The sequence below is a fragment of the Euprymna scolopes genome, chromosome 45 (genome assembly GCF_053919585.1).
Source record: "Euprymna scolopes isolate OS-2025 chromosome 45, ASM5391958v1, whole genome shotgun sequence".
Taxonomy (NCBI): domain Eukaryota; kingdom Metazoa; phylum Mollusca; class Cephalopoda; order Sepiida; family Sepiolidae; genus Euprymna; species Euprymna scolopes.
The window spans coordinates 17,459,216-17,478,633 of record NC_136526.1 but is presented as its reverse complement, the minus strand read 5'-3'; positions in this window follow the sequence as shown (position 1 = coordinate 17,478,633).

Here is a 19,418-nt window from a genome sequence, read left to right as displayed (position 1 = left end):
TTAGCATTGATTAAAGTTGGCTTTCTGAATTTGTTATAACATCTATACAAAAAATCTGGCGGTAACTAACGAGAATTTATATAATAACAAGAAACGGATGCGTATCAACATGATTATTGGATTCGTTAGGTTGTTGACTTCTATTCATTACATCTGGATTACAAAAGCAGGTTAATCAACTGTAATGACGTGTGCATGGGTGTCAAGTATATATACTAGCTAAATACCCACTCACGGACAGCTTTACTTTTAGATTTTCTTCTATATACAGGGAGTCCACAAAGTCTGACTACATTATGTAGCCAGACTTTGTGGGCACCGTGTAGATTATTTGGCCAGACTTGTTCCTTGCTAATAGAGTCAGATGGTTTTGTGGCCAGGTTCGAATCTCCCAACCAGCTGTAATCATAACTCCCTGCATTGATAGATTCCTGAAAGGATGAAACATTAATGTCCATAGGTATTAAAAAAATTATCATAGTAATAATTATATATATATATATATATATATATATATATATATATATATATATATATATATACAGGGTGCCCATAAAGTCTGGCTACATAATCTACACGGTACCCACAAAGTCTGGCTACATAATGTAGTCACACTTTGTGGACACCCTGTATATAAAAGGCAAAAGTGGCGCGCGCGTTTTTGTATGTCCAGCAAAGACTATTTTCACGGGGGTTCTCGGAGGGGAGGTTACCATGTTTTTGAACTGTTTATATACTCTCTCGATCATAATATCTAAGATTTACGAATAGACGTCGTCTCTACATTTATTTTAATCGACTTTTATAAAATTCACGCTATTCCATCCTCTCGCGTGTCTGTTGGTCTTTTTGTATAAATAAAGCGAAATTCGCCGATGCGAAGGCATCAGCGGCCTTTTGTGCCGGGATGTCTTAAAAGCAATTAGCTTTGATCAATGTGAGGAAAACCCTCATATCAGACAATTGCTATTCATTTGAGAGTTCCCCTTTTTCGGGAGAGCTTAGTTTCCCCAACATCGTGGGGAAACAAGTCAATGAAACAGCGGAAAGCTGAACTGACCTTCAGCCACCATTCATTTCTGAACCTTCACTCAGCAAGTCAACTTTTTGATTCACATCACTAAATTTCAAGCTTTTCACTTCATATGGTGTCGTAGCGTAGCGGTAAGATGTCACGTTTTCTTTCACTTTCTTTTCCATCTTCGGCTTCGTCACGAGTTCGAGCCTCCATCCCTACTAACACTTTTTTTTTTATTTTATACCTTTAAACACCTGGACAACGTCAGGTTCCTTTCTAGTTATATATAAAACTCAATGTTTGTCTGTATTGTCAGCATTACCTTACCGACAAGTCGGAGGAGGGGGGATACGACGTCGTTGCTTTTCTATTTTTACAAGGGGTCACCACATTATCAAGGCCTGAAGGCAACTCGAGAATAAGGGTTAATATGTGTACGATAGTCATTGATAGGACCACGGTGTAGTTATCGCTATTAGTGGGAATTTGGTATAATTTGATTATTAAAGGGGACGGCTCAGAAAAAAATTGGTTTACATTGGACTTGAAGACGACCATATTGTAGCCATATTGTAGCCATATTGTAGTCAGCCGGAAAGCAGACCAGCAGAACAAAGTTCTAGAAAAGAAGCATAGTTCATGGAATCTGCGTTTAAATTTAGGCACAGATAGAGAGCGAGAAATTGTTGATAATGGTTGTAATTATTTTTTCTTTTTTTTTACATAGGAGTCACCACTTATAAAGGCTCAGAGGCCACTCAAGGATAAGGGTTATTGAGTGTACAGTAATCAATGGGATAATATCGTAGTAACCGTCAGTAATGGAAATTTGGTCGATTGGATTACTTAAGGGGGCGGTTCATCAAAAATGGTAATAAATTGGTAACGTAGTCTTCCGTCTTAAAACCAGGCACTAACTACTTAATGCTTCGCTAGGGTTATCAAGGGTGTTTTTTTATCTCGTGACGCCATCATTAGATGGGTTGCCTACCATGGCTTGGTGGTTATCTCGTGACGCCATCATTAGATGGGTTGCCTACCATGGCTTGGTGCATAAAATATTTTATATACCAAGCCATGGTAGGCAACCCATCTAATGATGGCGTCACGAGATAAAAAAAAATACCCTTGATAACCCTAGCGAAGCATTAAGTATTCAGCTACAAACAAGATTTAAATTACACTACAAACTCGTATAGTGAGTTCAATTTTTGCTGCGGCCGTGTGGTAGGTTTTTTTTTTCAAACATGATTCAAGTATGATTTTTAAATTTCAATTTCTTCATAAGAATCCTTAAATTTTAGACATTTTCTGGACTCAAAGCCATATAATGGAGTTTTTAAAAATTATTTAATCATCTTCTAGTCGTTGTTTTTTTTTCTAAGACGTTTCGGCAAATTATTCCTCTGGCCTTCGTCAGGTTAACCGTAACGAGATAGGAATGTCGAAGCCACAGCAATCACTGCTTACAGTAGTTGTTGTTATCTAACCAGGGTTTGGTCAATTAATCCTCTGACCGACTTTGGGTGGGATTGAAACCGCTACCGCCAGACAATGCTCACTTGGAATCTTGGATATTCCTGCATCTCTATCCACTACGCCACGTTTCGATTAACCTAAGGAAGGCCAGAGGAATAATTACCGAAACGTTGTAAAAAAAAAAAAAACTTGAAGATGAGGATAATAGTCAAAATAATTAAATAAAAAAAACAAATCATCTCCAAAATAATTCCGTTAATTAATTCCATGTAATGGATGTTGATTAATACTGAAATAAGGATTCTAGATATAAGGTTTAACATCATAATATCCTGATTTTAATCTTTGTAAAAATGTATCAAAATAATGCAGATCTGTTCTCTACATTGCTTATGAATTAACACAGATTCTTCTCGAATCCACCCGTGTGTCGGATAATAACAAACAGTATGTAAGTCTCAGAGATCTTTTTTCTTACAACTTGCCCAGAAATGTGCTCATCCTCCGTTCTGTCTCCTCTGGGATCTTTCGATCACTCGATTGTCTCCGTTAAAATAAAACTTAAATGTAATATCCTCAGATGTATCCTTCCATAATACAGTATTCCAATACTCTATGGCTGACCAGAATAGCTTCCGAACATTTATGTCAGATACACCTCTGTTTCAATGTTATTACAGAAAAACTGTCCAACGTCGTACACACACGCGAGTGTTTTAGTTTCCTTTCTACCTAACCTCGACAAGTTTAACAATATGCGTGTGTGAAGTTAGTCTGTTCTGTATAGAAAAAAATGTTAGAGGATCTACATAAAATCTAAAAGTGTACTCTTATGTAAAATTTACGAATGTCGGAATTGTTTTCTCTATAAATAAAACTCAATGTTTGTATGTATGTGTGCATGAATTTTTGTGTTCTCCCGAAAAGGAAAGAAGGTGGATTCATATCTACCGTGAAAATTACCCACACCAAAGAGTATCTTATATCTTTACAAATCATTAATTCGCCCATGCATAAAGCATTGTTGTCACATATGGGTTGGTGCATCTACCACAAGTCTCTCCCCTCCCTCTCTCTCTCCCTCTCTCTCTCTGTCTCTCTCTCAGCGTCCATAAAAGGGTCTCCAAGGTAATATGTACCGCACTCTCTACCAAGCTCACACCCCTGTCCCCTCACTGTCATGTTGCAACTGTGTCTGTTTTATAAGTGTTTCAATGGACGAACTCATTACACTTGTACCCCCTCGACGCACTTATACATCCGATAATACATTTATAATGATTAAATGTCATTTTTGGCTTCTCTAGTGAGAATAGTTGGAAAAATTTCAACAAAATCTTAACTTAAAATTTTTTGTAGTGAACAACCCTGTTATGAAACAGCCGCCTGTTCTTGTGCGTAAATATGAAATAGGATAGTCAAGGATTCGAACTTGCGAAGCTAGATTTGGAATCGATAATTCCAATCATAAGTAAAAAAAATAAATACATAATATTATTGAAATACAAAATGTTAGTGAAAATAAGGAATGTGGAATTGCCATTGTTTAGATAAATAAATATATAAATAGTTAGATATCTGTTTATAGAGAAAGAAATGTAGTGATGAATTTTGTTTCTGTTATTGAAATGAAATTAAAATAAGGAATCTAGATCAGAACAATGGAAAATATATTTGTAAAGTAGGTTAGAGAAATCGGAGTTGAAACATGAGAGTAACAATGCATGCTTAAACACGGAGGCATGTCATGCCATGTGTCTAATATGCACGTGTTGGTCATGCAATGACGTCATGGGTCTCAATATAGTCAGTCAAAAAACTCAGTCGGGGGAGTCAGTCAGGGGAGAAGAGAGAGACAGAGCTGATAGAACCTTGGAAGTGGAGGTTAGAAGAAGAATCATGTAAGACTTGAATTCCTTAATGCAAAGCCATTGACTGGTCGAAATGGAATAAACAAACAACTTCATCTTTTTGTATCTGCGTCTTCCTGTTATGTTTCCAACAGAAAACGTATTGCCCATTTATATTATAAGAAGTTGTGAAAATCATCATCTCAAAAATAGGTAAGAAATATATGTGTCAATGTTTATAGAAACACTTCCATTCACAGAACTGTCAAACGTAAATGCCAAACGCACTATCTCTCAGTCTATCTATCAATATATCATAAATCTCCTCTCATTAAATTACATGCTCGGCTCTCCTGTATTAGCCTGTACCCTGTCTCTTTATATATAAGACTGTCTCTATCGCATAATATGTCTCCTTATAGATACAGAACTGTCTCTCTCTTTATATATACGCGATATATCTGCACACAACATGAACACTAAGACTCTCTACTAAGACGAACATAACAACAACAGCAACAATATAGTACATAATCTCTTCTAAAGAAATAACACCCCTATGCAACACCCAAAGATAATGATCCCAGTCCTCTGTTTCCTGTTAAAAAAACTAGTTCGCTTCGGACTGTTAAAGCTCGTTCAGAGAAGGATCACTTTTATTTCAAAGGTCTCTTCAAACTATTTATGAGAAAAAAAAAGAAGCTGTGGCTAAAGTCATTCTGAGTAATTTTGCCTCGGCGGAAACGTTTGGAAGAGATAGCAGATTGGGTAAAAGTTTCATGCCCTAATCTATATATATATCTATATATAAAAGTGAACGTGTCTGTATGTGTACATTTCCCTACGCAATAACTCTGTTAATTTTCAGTCTACAAACTCGAAATTTGATATATAGGGTACTAAGATTTGGGAAAATCGATGTGATCGGTTTTCGGACAAAAATTTGGCTGTTAAGGGGTCAAAGTTCAACGATTTGACCTTTGAGAACTCTACCAAACTCCTCCGACAATTTTGTGTCTAAACACTTGAAATTTTAGATATAGATTTCTTAGACATGAATCTAACTTAATAAATTGATTTGAGCCCTAAACAATAAATTTTAAGGGGTGATAATAGGGGTCAAAATGACTGTTTTTGTTTTTTGCTCAACATACACCTTCAAACATCCGGGCAACGCCGGGCTGAAATGCTAGTATAATCTAAAGAAGCTTTTGGAAAATTGTTCTCATTTAGTGTCATTAAAATCGGATGTACGTATTTGGTTCTATCTGCAAGAATCATTCAGCACGTAGATATTTAGCACATAGATGGTAACATAGATTTGGTCCAACTTCAATTGTCTTTCGTGGATAATTTTATATCGATAATATAAATTGCATTAAAATGATGTTTTAACAAAAGTTCAGCCTCTATGGTTCTGTTAGGTTAGGAGGACCCTTTGAGATTTGAGACTACTTCCATTGTCTTCTTCAAAAAAACTTGTTAATATGATTTAAATTTAATAAAAATAGGATATATTTGAAGATTTAACATTTCTGAATTTTGCAGATAAAAATTAGTCATTCGTATTATTTGGAATCTTCGGATTACTGTTCTCATCTTGAGTGTCATTTTCACAACGTTTTGGTTAATGTAACCCCCGACCTTTTTCAGGTGTATCTTGTCGAACACAGGGAATGTTTCTGTCGAACTCGGGAATTTGAACGAAATTTCTAACGGAACATTTTATTTACTTCACTGAGATAGCATGCTCTTGTTCCGTCAGCCATGACTGGATTGAGGTCCTAAATAATTCACAATTGTATTTTTCGGTCGCCCACACTGAGGAATGAACTTTCAATCTTCAGGAGATTATCACTTTACAGTTGAATTTTTCCAAGTATTCTAACCACTGTGGTACGGATAGTTCTATACAAATTTTAGGAACCTCAGGACTATTTTATATCTAGTTGTAAATATCACTATTTATTACTAACTAGCGAAGGTTGGGTGGGGGGGCTGGGCTTTATCCGGTCGGAAAATACGCTTAAATATGATATTTTCAAAAGTAAAAAAAAATCGCATTGTAGTACCATAACTGAAAGCAAAACTGTAGCATCCAAAGCTGGTGACGTTACCACTGTACTAACGTGACACGCATATGAATTGATTAAAAATAAACTAAAATGAATGTACAAAATGTATCACGATTTTTCTCAATTTGGACCCATTTTGGACCCCTTAAAACAATTTTAACCGGCTAAAAGCCCATAAAAAACGGTTCATGAAAAATCCAATCATTTGAGATTCCTAGTGCCGCTCTGCGACTTTTAGTTTCGGAGGAGATAGAGTTTGGAATTATGGAGACAGACAGACATAGTTAATTTTATAAATTAGACTTATATATATATATATATATATATATATATATATATATATATATATATATATATAAATTATTATTATTATTATTATTATTATTATTATTATTGTATATATTATCTATTATGTATGAGTATTTTATAAGTTGTAAAATTTCTATACCCTTATAGCCCATTGGAGTGCATTTGGAGATTTAGGAACACTTCCATTGTCTTCTCTATAAGTTCTACGTAAAGAATACACTTTCAGATCTGTTGTAAATTTTGTAACTATTTTTTCTATAAGAAACACACGAACACACACATTGCGTTTTATTTACTAGGGACGTTAAAAAAGTAATACCTCCTATTTTTTATGCCATCATATGCATCAAATAGAATTGAAAATTACATTGTTATGATAACTGAACTTATGCATTCATGACCTGAAAGTTTCATCACTCTGTTACAGATATTGACGGTGTGAGCCTCCAAAAAGAGCAACACCTATCATGAATGTGCATCAGACGCAGAGATGCACCACTGAATTCCTGGCAAAAAAAATGCATTGAGAACGATGGTGACTATGTGCACAAATAAATTCTGGAGCACAAAACGTCGCTAGTTTTTAATGGTATCACTCCCGTCTTTGTAGATCTTCAACTTATTTAGTTTTTAAAAAAAATGAGAGGTTTTACTTTTGGAACAACCATCGTATGACAAAGCGCGTCCTTGTACAGCTATCATTCATTGCTCGCATTGAGAATGGTGGTAACTATGTCGAAAAACAAATTTTGGAGCACAATAGATGGCTTATTTTTATGGCACCATTCCCGTCTTCTTAACTCTTCAACTTTTAGAGTTAAAAAAATAGGAAACTTGACTTTATGAACGAACTCTTTAGAGATACCAACTCTCCATTATAATATGATTAATCTGTTTCCGGTTTAGATATGTACTCTAACTATTTGATAATATTCATTAGGTTGTGTGCGGTGTTGTTCTCCATATCTGGAGGATATCAAAAATGACAATGTCTGACGAAGTTGACAAGCTGGCAGCATAGTCATTTGGTTTCTCGCTACGAATTTGACAGTTTGTTAAGTAGTTGCCTTGAAGATGTCATTATTTATTAGCGTTTCTACTTTCGTCTGGATTACTTTTACTGCCGCTACAATGTTCCGAACGTTTCTTCAGGAGAATACAGAAAACGTGTATGAAAACTGCCAATCTCATAATCTAGGTGAAAGGGAATGCGTTAGCATAAACAGGAATTAGGGCAATAAGCAAAGGGAAAAGTTCATATAATATGAATAGAAAGAAATAATAATAATAATAATAATAATAATAATAATAATAATAATAATAATAATAATAATAATAATAATCTATATCTATAAATATAAAAGCGAAAATGTTTGTGTGTGTGTGTGTGTTTTCGTGTGTGTCCAAGAAAGGCTTCTTTCCGAGAACCGATCGGTCGCCTCATAACTTCTTAAAACTTTTTATATCGCGCCTAAATCATAATATCTACGAGTTAACAACCGGGGTCGCCTGTCTATTTAATTTGCCCAACTCTCAAAAGATAAATATTCAACAATTTTCGATCGCCGCATGTGCATTAAGCCTTTTCCCATAAAAAAAAAGAAGCGAACAGACTCGCGGTAAATAAAACACTGTCCCGCACTCAAAGTTGACGTCAATTAACTTGTCAAAAACGTGCACCTGCCGTTAAACGTCACAGGGTTTTTTTTTTCACACTTTATTATTTTCCTACTGCGCATTAAGGTTTCGTTTTTTTTAAAACAAACACCCGGGACACCCGGCCAACGATTTTTCTTTTGATTTACCCAAAAACACACACACCTACAAACACCCGGGCAACGCCGGGTACCCCCGCTAGTATATATATATATATAAAGGCAAAATGTATGTATGTGTCTCGCAAAAGCCTTTCACAGAGGCAATGATACCTCACCAAACCGATACCATTTTAAACCTTGACCCTTCGGACAGTAAATATTTAAAAAATTAACCAGAAATACTAATTCCTTCATCCTCAACTGGCCTGTTTTCTACAGGGAGGGGTCGTTTTTTTCTTTTGCGTCGCCATTTTTGGCAAGTCATCGTATCGTTGTATTGGTTTGATTGACTTTAGTTAATTTCAACGTTGCGAACTGTCGGTCGGATGATGGAGCATCCATAACGTGTCAGATTTTCTCTCACTTTCTTTTCCACCTTTGCATCAAGGGTTCGAGCCTGCTTGCCTACTACCACTTTTTTTCAACACCTTTCTCCACCTTGCTCCCCCCCACTCCTACGATTTCTTTAAACACCTTTCTCCACATAGGCTGCCGACTGTTGTATCACTTTTTTTTAACACCTCTACCTTCGCCTCATGGGTTCCAGCCTGCCTAACACTTTTTTTTTCTTTTTTCACACATCTACAAACACCCGGGCAACGCCAGGCACCCATGCTAGTCTATATATATATAAAAGGCACGCACATTTTTGTATGTCCCACAAATGCTTTTTTTGCCGGCATTCTCAGGGGGTTACTATGTCTGAGAACTGTTTATATAACTCCTAGATCATAATATGTACGATTTGCGAACACGTGTCGCGTCTAGCTTTATTTACGCCGACTTTTATAAAATTCTTGCTATTTCCGCTTCTCACGTGTTCGTTTGGCTTTTTCGTATAAAAGCGAAACTGATCTGAAGCAAAGATGCGGTTCCCGGCACGAAGGCCGAGAATGGGTGTTTGATCAATGTTTGATCAATGTGGGGGAACTCCTTATATAAGACAATTGCTATTCATATGGATACTCTCCGCTTTATGGGGAGCTGGTCCCCCCCCCCTCCAACATTTTGACAAAACAAAAAGTTGGGAAACAAAACCAAAATAACTACCTCGCAGTAAATGTTCACTGCGAGACTTCTATGGCGTGATCATTAAAATCACGCAGCTGTCAATTGAACTTTTTCGTCGTTAAATTGAAACTCTGTTTAGTTACTCTCCCTTCGTGGACGAGTGGGTAAGTTGTCAGGGGGGTTTTTCACACTTTCTTTTCCACCTTTGCCTCAACGTTCCGGGTTCGATCCTAACTACTTAACAAAACTTTTTTGTTACCCCCCCCAACACACACACCTACAAACACCTGGGCAACGCTGGGTACCCCCGTTAGTCTATATATATAAAAGGAAAAATGGACACGAGCATTTGTGTATGTCTGCGAAAGGCTTTTCAGATCAGGGTTCCGCTGTCGGTTAAGTTCCGCGAGAAGTTTTCTTATATTTCCGAGATCATAATATTTTATATTCCTAAATGCACACAATTTCTCATCTTGAGTATTTGTTTGTCTTTTTTGTATAATAAAGTGAAACTATTCGAACACAAACAACATATAGCGGAAACTTAGCCTCCGGACCGGGCTAATGTTGCCCTTCACTTAAGGCCTTTCGATGCCATACAAGTGGGTAATTGTTACGGTTTTACCTTATCATGTGCTCCAAAAAAATAATTTTTTTAATTTCTTGTCTTTTTCTCTCTTACTTTCCGTCTCTGTCCTGCTCCAACCAAGTCTATCGACCTGCTCCACAAATCCCAAAACCTCAACATGACAAATCTCAAAAAAACAAAACACGAATAGACCTAGAACCCCATCCTTCAACCCCTACTACCAGGTCTCCTTCTCCAACATCAGGGGTCTACGTTCCAACCTTCCAGAGGTTGAAACACAATTACAGGAGACGAAACCGGACATATTCTTTCTAAGTGAAACTGGCATAGGACCAACCACTTCCCTAGAAGAATTCATAGTTAAAGGATACTCTAACTTAACATCTAAATCTGACCCCCAAGATCGCCATGTGCATGGAATATGTGCCTACATCAAAGATGGCTTTCCATGTGTTAGGGATATCTCCAGAGAAGACCCTAACCTGACTGCAACTTGGATGTCTTTAAGTCCAACATAAACAAACTCCTGACAAACCGCCCCCTTAAGTAAGACTCTATCAAACCTCCAATACTAATGATTACTAAAATACTGTCTCATTGATGACTGTACACGCAATAACCCTTATCCCTGAGTGGCCTTCGGGCCTTGATAGGTGGTCACCCCCATGTAATAAAAGAAGAAAAAAAGTTAATTGGTTCCCGGTCAATATAGGGGAAATCCTTTATACTGAGACAATTACTATTTCTTTTTTGGGATACTGTCAGATGCCCCCTTTTATGAAGGAGCTTTTTTCCCCTCACATTAAAAACGACCTTGTGCCTAATTTCCTTTGATGGGAAAGCAAATTAATAAAACGACAAAAAGCTGGAAACTCACCTGGCCCACGGCCAGGTTTAAAAGCAACGTTCATTTCTGCGCATGCGTGGCGACTCCTATGATTCTCAAGTTAATTACCAACTCATTGAATTCACTATCCTCTTTGGCCTAATGGTAAGCAAGGAAGACTAATTACCCTACGTTTTTGAGTTCAATCCCACCTCGTTCTCTTTTGTTTTTATTTAATCCTTGTGCCAGTATCCTCCACCCGGGCAAAAGTTAATTACCAACTCATTTAATTCAGTATACTCTTTGGCCTAATGGTTAGCGTGGAAAACTCTTTAAAGCACTCAGGGAGTGAAAAAAAAATACCACAGACTCGCTTAAAAAAAAACAAATTAATAAACGATCTTTATATATATATATATATATATATAGAGAGAGAGAAAGAGAGAGAGAGAGACAGACAGACAGACAGACAGACAGACAGACAGAGAACGAGAGAGAGAGAGACAGAGAATAAATGATAAAAAAATATATTCCAAAATTCATGATGCTGACCATCTTATAATTTGTTCCTTTAATTCAGTTGACCTACACAATTCTTGACAGCATCTGTTTCGTAGCACAACATCAATCACTTTACCACTACATCAATCAGCGAATCTACCACGCGCTTAACTCACCAAAAGAAATAGCAACAATCAATCCGTCAAAAGGAATTGAAGTATGACCTGACACGACCAAAATGCGAATGAATATATATATATATATATATATATATATATATATATATATATATATGCTAGCTGAATGCCGGCGTTACCCGGTCATACAATATGCTTAACCATGATATTTTAATTTATGCAGATTATTGCGTATGTATTATTATAGAATCAATATTCTATTGATTATAAAATATTACGAGGAATAATTTGCTCTGTGAACTAATTCGCAAAGTAATGATAATAATATCGTTCATCGAATACCGTCTGTGTTTGTTTACCATATCACGTCAGCTGATATTTGGGCTTGACGATAAGTGCTCTGAAAAGTCACTTCTGATTAATGTTTAGTTTTGAAATATGCAAACAAGGAAATGAGTTGTGGCGATTTTAAATGGTACCTCTTTTTTTTTTATCGTAAACCGAACTCATTAATAAAAAAAAAAAAAAATAGTGAGGTATACCTGGGCTTGAACACGGGATCATTCGATCTGTAGCCGAAGGCTCTACAACTGAGCTATATCTCCAGATGCCAATAATTCTTTTTTCTAAAGTTGAAATCATTTCTAAGATTTTATTATCCCCCTTGCCGATGTAACGCATAAAAATTCCTATGTAAAAATTATTCTCTTTTGTCTATAAGAAGAAACTAATTTTAGGATCGGATTTATTTCGATTTTCGATACTTATCGGATGAATTTCTGCACAAAGACTACTTAAGAACATTTTCAGACATATAAATTACCTTTGTGTGAAATTTGAAAAAGATAGGCTCAGCCGTTTGGAAACCTATGATCATACAAACACAGTGACTTTTATACATTAGTTGAGATTATATATATATATATATATATATATATATATATATATATATATATATATATATAAAGAAAATCTTTGAATAATATTACAATGATATCCGATAAATCTCTGCTTTGGAATCGGTTCCAATAAATCTGCGAACTCAAAACTCTCTGTAAGCTATTTGTAAACCGTCTCAAAATTCACTGACACCCCTAAAACTATCCATAAACTAACTCGAAATATATCGACCTGTACGCCCGATTTTTTGTCCTAGTCACCTGCCACACCTTGTGTGTCTTGGTGAATAACTTTCTCTCCGTTGTCTTTCTACTAATTTTACTTCTTATAACATTTGTTTTGCTGATAAACTTATTTCCTCTTTATTTTACAGGTTTTTTTTTCTTTTTATACTTCTGAACATTTTTGGGGTGGGGGTTACGTCGATAGTCTCGCATTCATCCTACTTCGAAGCTCTTTTATCTTATCTGTCGGGCAAATGGAGGAAAATTGCTGTTTTCTAGATCAGTTATTATTTTAAATGGGTACTATGAGAAATTTTTCAATCCTTTCACAGAATTCATAGTTATTCAATTTTTAACATTTATTCACCTCGAGGAATTCATGAATTTATTGTTCTTCATCACTTTTGATGTTTCCCAGCCATTCACATGGTCAACGGATGCTTCTCGTTATTGTCCTCCACTTCTTCCACCCACGATCTGTCAAGCTAATCTGTTCTATCCCGCTTTTTCTGTAGACATGATCCATGAATTTCATTTGTCTTTTTCGTACTGTTCTTATTAAAAACCTTTCTGTGTTTGCCATTTCTAATGCCTCCTGGTTTCTCTTCTTTTCTGTCCAGGATATCTTCAAAATGCTCCTCATGAAGTAAGCTCCAGTTGTCTCTAGTCTTTTCCTCGTGGTGCAGGTGATTTTCCAGCACTCCCAACCGTACATATGTTTGAAATATTCTGAATTTGGTGTCTGTTTTAATGTTTCTGTTGGTCATGATTGATGACAGTCTCTTGAAGGCGACTTTAGCTGCGGTTGTGCAACTTTATATTTCAGTAGTGCACCTTCGATCAGATGTTATCCAGTATCCCAGATATTTGAATTTATCAACTTGTTTAACTCGTACATTGCGATATTGGAGCTTGGGTGTTCTTGGATAATGTAATGTTTACCGATTTTGAGATATCAACAGTTTTCATTTTGAAACGTTCCTCATTGTTTACCAGGAACTTTTCGAAATAAAAACTGGTAACATACTTATCTCATTTAACCTTAATCCTCGGGTGATTTTTGCCCTTGATAAGTGACTAGCCTGGGTGCCCGGAGTTGTCCGGATGTGTGGAGGTGTGTGTTAAGCAAAGAAAAAGTGGCAGTAGGCAGGCAAGCTCGGACCTGTACCACGAAGGAGAAAAAAAACGTGAAAATTTTTTTTTAAAAAAGGTGACGTCTTTGCCGTTGTGTCCATCGCAAAACCGGAAGAGGTGAACGTCGAAATTAAAGCTATACAATGAAAAAAAGGGAAATGTAAGTATGAGGATCGAACCCGAACCCTTGAGGCAAAGTTGTAAATTAAAGTGTTAAAAAAAAAAGTGCGACATTAACCATTGCCCCACCGCGACAGGCAAACGGAAACATGTTTGAATTTATTTAATTACTTGGATTTAGCAGGTGCTCGTTTTAATGAGTTAATGAGGTAAAGTTTGACTGCGGGATTTCATTTACTGCTGAACGCTTCCCCCCCAAGGTGTTATAGGAAAAAGACTAACTCACATGCGGCGAGCGACAAATGGTTGAATATTTATCTTCCCGAAATCGAGCAAATTAAATAGACAGGCGAACTTCGTTGTTAACTGTGAGATATTACGATTTATATGTGATATAAAAAGGTTTAAAAGGTGTTGAAGCGAGCGACCCCTTCTCTGAAAGAAGCTTTTTGTAGACATACAGAAAAAGCGAACACACACACATACATACATACATACATTTTCGCTTTTATATTTATAGACTAGCAGGGCTACCCGGCGTTGCTCGGGACCGTATAAACAATGAAAAAACAAAAGCAGATATTGAACATATGTTTGATTCTTAGGGGAGAGGAATCTTTCATCTCTATGTATTATTTGTTTTATCTACCCTAGGACTGATATTGTTCATGTTTTATCCCTAGCATAGGTAATTTACAGCATGTATATGAAATTGTTTTACCTTAGGGAGAAGAGAACAGGTAATATACAACATAATGTGTCTATATTACATCCCTGGCAACGCCTAGAAACCAGCTAGAACATGTATTTCAGTCAATCTTTATTATATCCTGGGCTATGCCGGGAAACCAGCTAATCTCTTTTTAGTGACTTGACCACCAAAATACCTCCCTAAGTGTGTCCTTTCTTTTGAACTTATTAGATATAGGTATCTAGAAATGTGTGTGAAATTTTGTTGAATGCATTGTTCACTATGATTTTCTTATTGTTCTACACAATATCAACTGTAGCGAAATAACACAGTAAACTTAGTGTAGTGTTAGAATAAAGAGCAAAGGAAAAAATTAGAATCATATTTTGTAATTGCAAATCTAAATTTGCTAGCATGTACCAGTATTTGCCAGGTTGTGGAAATTTGGAACTTATAACATATGTAGTGGCCTTTTCCTAGATACCTATTGCTAAAAATTATACTTTCATTTTGTTAGAAAAATCTCTCTTCAGATGCCCTGCATCATTCAAAATAAAAACAAATATTTTTATAATTGTTTCAGTATATTGCTACACAATGTGAAAGTTTTTAACGTTTGTAAAAAAAATCATGAATGTGCTTATATTGCAAAAAAGAAAATATCAGTGCACAGTATTGAAAGTGTTTGAGATTCAAAAGTCTGTAACATTTCTACTAACTTCATAAGATGTCATGTGAGAAACTGAATTGAATATCAAGACATTATCTGAAGCGTTTTTATTTTGGTGTAACATATGTGTTTACAGTGAACCTTAACTTTTAATAAACAGATTGGTATGCAATGACATAGGCTAAGAATCTTTAAAATATATATAAATTGGAAAAATGTGTGAACAAATGTAAAAAAAATGATCCGCTCCACTTGATGACATCAAGCACAGTAATATTTTAGTGAAGAAAATATGAAATTGATGTTCAGTGATTAGTTTGGATGAATGAGAAAATGTAATTGTTTGATGCATAAAAATAACTCAGTTGCTGTATTTGATATTAAGCAGCAAAATATAGTGATTTGAATATTTGGGAAAACATCAAACCAGATTATGTAAAAAGAAAAAAAAAAGATGAAATTAGAAAATATATATTTTATGTTTATGAGTTCTGCCAATCAAAATTTTGTGGCAGAAATTGGGTGATTACCATGCAATTTTATTTTGGTAAAATTCTTAAATTATTAGAATGTTTATTATAATTTCTAATTAGTGACTTGTTATAATCAAAATCCGCCCTAAAGAGTGTCCTTTCTTTTATTAGGTATCAGAGTAGGTATCAAGATTTCTACTTCTATACAAATGTGATATTTCAGATCTGTACATAAAAAATTTGTTGAATATATAGGTTGAGAATTGTTCTGTGTCGCTCTCTCTCACACACACACGCATTCTCACTTTTATAGATATAATAGATAGATTACTCTAGATATATTTCCATATGTCTGAATACCCTATATACAAATTTTCAAATCTGTAGATAAAAAAATTTGTTGAGTATATAGGTTGAAAATTGTTCTCTCTCTCTCACACACACATTCTCAATTTTAGAGATATAATAGATAGATTATGCTAGATATATTTCCATATGTCTGAATACCCTATATACAAATTTTCTAATCTGTAGATCAAATATTTGTTGAATATATAGGTTGAAAATTGTTCTTACTCTCTCTCTCTCTCTCTCTGGCTACCTCACACACACATTCTAACTTTTATAGATATAATAGATAGATTATGCTAGATATATTTCCATATGTGTGAATACCCTATATACAAATTTTCTAATTTGTAGATAAAAAATTTGTAGAGTGCATAGGTTGAGAATTGTTCTCTCTATCTCTCACACACACACATTCTAACTTTTAAAGATATAATAGATTATGCTAGATATATTTCGATATTTCTGAATACCCTATATATAAAAATTTGTTGAATGTATAGGTTGAGAACTGTTCTCTCTCTCTCTCTCTCTCTCTCTCGCTCACACACACACACATTCTCACTTTTATAGATATAATAGAAAGATTATCCTAGATATATTTCTATTTGTATGAATACTCTATATACAAATTTTAAAATCTGTAGATAAAGAATTTGTTGAGTATATGGGTTGAGAATTGTTCTCTCTCTCTCTCTCTCTCTCTCTCTCACACACACACACACATTCTCACTTTTATAGATATAATAGATTATGCTAGATATATTTCCATATGTCTGAATACCCTATATACAAATTTTCAAATCTGTAGATAAAAAATTTGTTGAGTATATAGGTTGAGAATTGTTCTCTCTCTCTCTATCACACACATTCTCACTTTTATAGATATAATAGACAGATTATGCCAGATATATTAAAATATGTCTGAATGCCCAATATACAAATTTTGAAATCTGTAGATAAAAAATTTGTTGTATACATAGGTTGACAATTGTCCTCTCTCTCACACACACACACATTCTCACTTTTATACATATAATAGATAGATTATGCTAGATATATTTCTATATGTCTGAACACCCTATATACAAATGTTCAAATCTGTGGATAAAAAATTTGTTGAATGTATAGGTTGAGAATTTTTATCTCTCTCTTTTTCTCTCTCTCTCTCTCGCTATCTCACACACACGCATTCTCACTTTTATAGATAAAATAGATAGATTATGCTAGATATATTTCCATATGTCTGAATACCCTATATACAAAGTTTCAAATCTGTAGATAAAAAATTTGTTGAATATATAGGTTTAGAATTGTTCTCTCTCTCTCACACACACATTCTAACTTTTGTAGTTATAATAGATAGATTATGCTAGATATATTTCCATATGTCTGAATACCCTATATACAAATTTTCTAAACTGTAGGTAAAAAATTTGTTGAGTATGTAGGTTAAGAATTGTTCTCTCTCTCTCTCACACACACACACACACACAAGTTCTCACTTTTATAGATATAATAGATAGATTATGCTAGATATATTTCTATATGTCTGCCTACCCTATATACAAATTTCCAAATCTGTGCCCAAAAATGTGTGGAATATATAGGTTGAGAATTGTTCTCTCTCTCTCTCTCTCACACATATTCTCACTTTTATAGGTTATATAGGTTGAGAATTTTTTGCTCTTTCCATCACTCACATTCACACTTTTATAGATATAATACATAGATTATGCCAGATATATTTACATATGTCTGAATACCCAATATACACATTTTCAAATCTGTAGATAAAAAATTAGTTGAATATATAGGTTGAGAATTGTTCTCTCTCTCTCTCTTTCTCTCTCTCTCACACACACATTCTCACTTTTATAGATATAATAGATAGATTATGCTAGATATATTTCCATACGTCTGAATACCCTATATCCAAATTTTCTAATATGTAGATAAAAAATTTGTTGAATATATAGGGTGAGAATTATCCTTCCTCTCTTTCTCTCTCTCTCTTTCTCACACACACACAAGCTGAAAATTGTTCTCTCTCTCTCTCTGACTCTCTCTCTCTCTCTCACACACACACACATGGTCATTTTATAGATATAATAGATAGGTTATGCTAGATATATTTCTATATGTCTGAATACCCTATATACAAATTTTTAAATCTGTAGATAAAAAATTTGTTGAGTATATAGGTTGAGAATTGTTCTTTCTCTCTCTCTCACACACACATTCTCACTTTTATAGATATAATAGATTATGCTAGATATATTTCCAAATGTCTGAATACCCTATATACAAATTTTCAAATCTGTAAAGATAGAATTTGTTGAATATATAGGTTGAGAATTGTTCTCTCTCTCTCTCTTTCACACACATTCTCACTTTTATAGATATAATAGATAGATTATGCTAGATATATTTCCTTATGTCTGAATACCCTATATACAAATTATCAAATCTGTAGATACAAAATTTGTTGAGTATATAGGTTGAGAATTGTTCTCTCTCTCTCTCTCTCTCTCTCTCACTCACTCACTCACTCACTCACTCACACACACACACACACATTCTACCTTTTATAGATATAATAGATTATGCTAGATATATTTCCATATGTCTGAATACCCTGTATACAAATTTTCAGATCTGTACATAAAAATTAGTTGAATATATAGGTTGAGAATTGTTCTCTCTCTCTCTTCTCTCTCTCTCTTTCACACACATTCTCACTTTTCTAGATATAATAGATAGATTATGCTAGATATATTTCCATATGTCTGAATACCCTATATACAAATTTTCTAATCGGTAGATAAAAAATTTGTTGAATATATAGGGTGAGAATTGTACTTACTCTCTCTCTCTCTCTCTCTCTCTCTCACGCACACATTCTCACTTTTATGGATATAATAGATAGATTATGCTGGATATATTTCCATATGTCTGAATACCCTATATACAAATGGTCAAATCTGTAGATAACAAATTTATTTAATAGATAGGTTGAGAATTGTTCTCTCTCTCTCTCTCTCGCAACCTTACACACACAACCACACGCAAACATTCTGACTTTTATAGATATAATAGATCGATTATGCTAGATATATTTCCATATGTCTGAATACCCAATATACAAATTTTCAAATCTGTAGGTAAAAAATTTGTTGAATATATAGGTTGAGAATTGTTCTCTCTCTCTCACACACTCACATTCTCACTTTTATAGATATAATG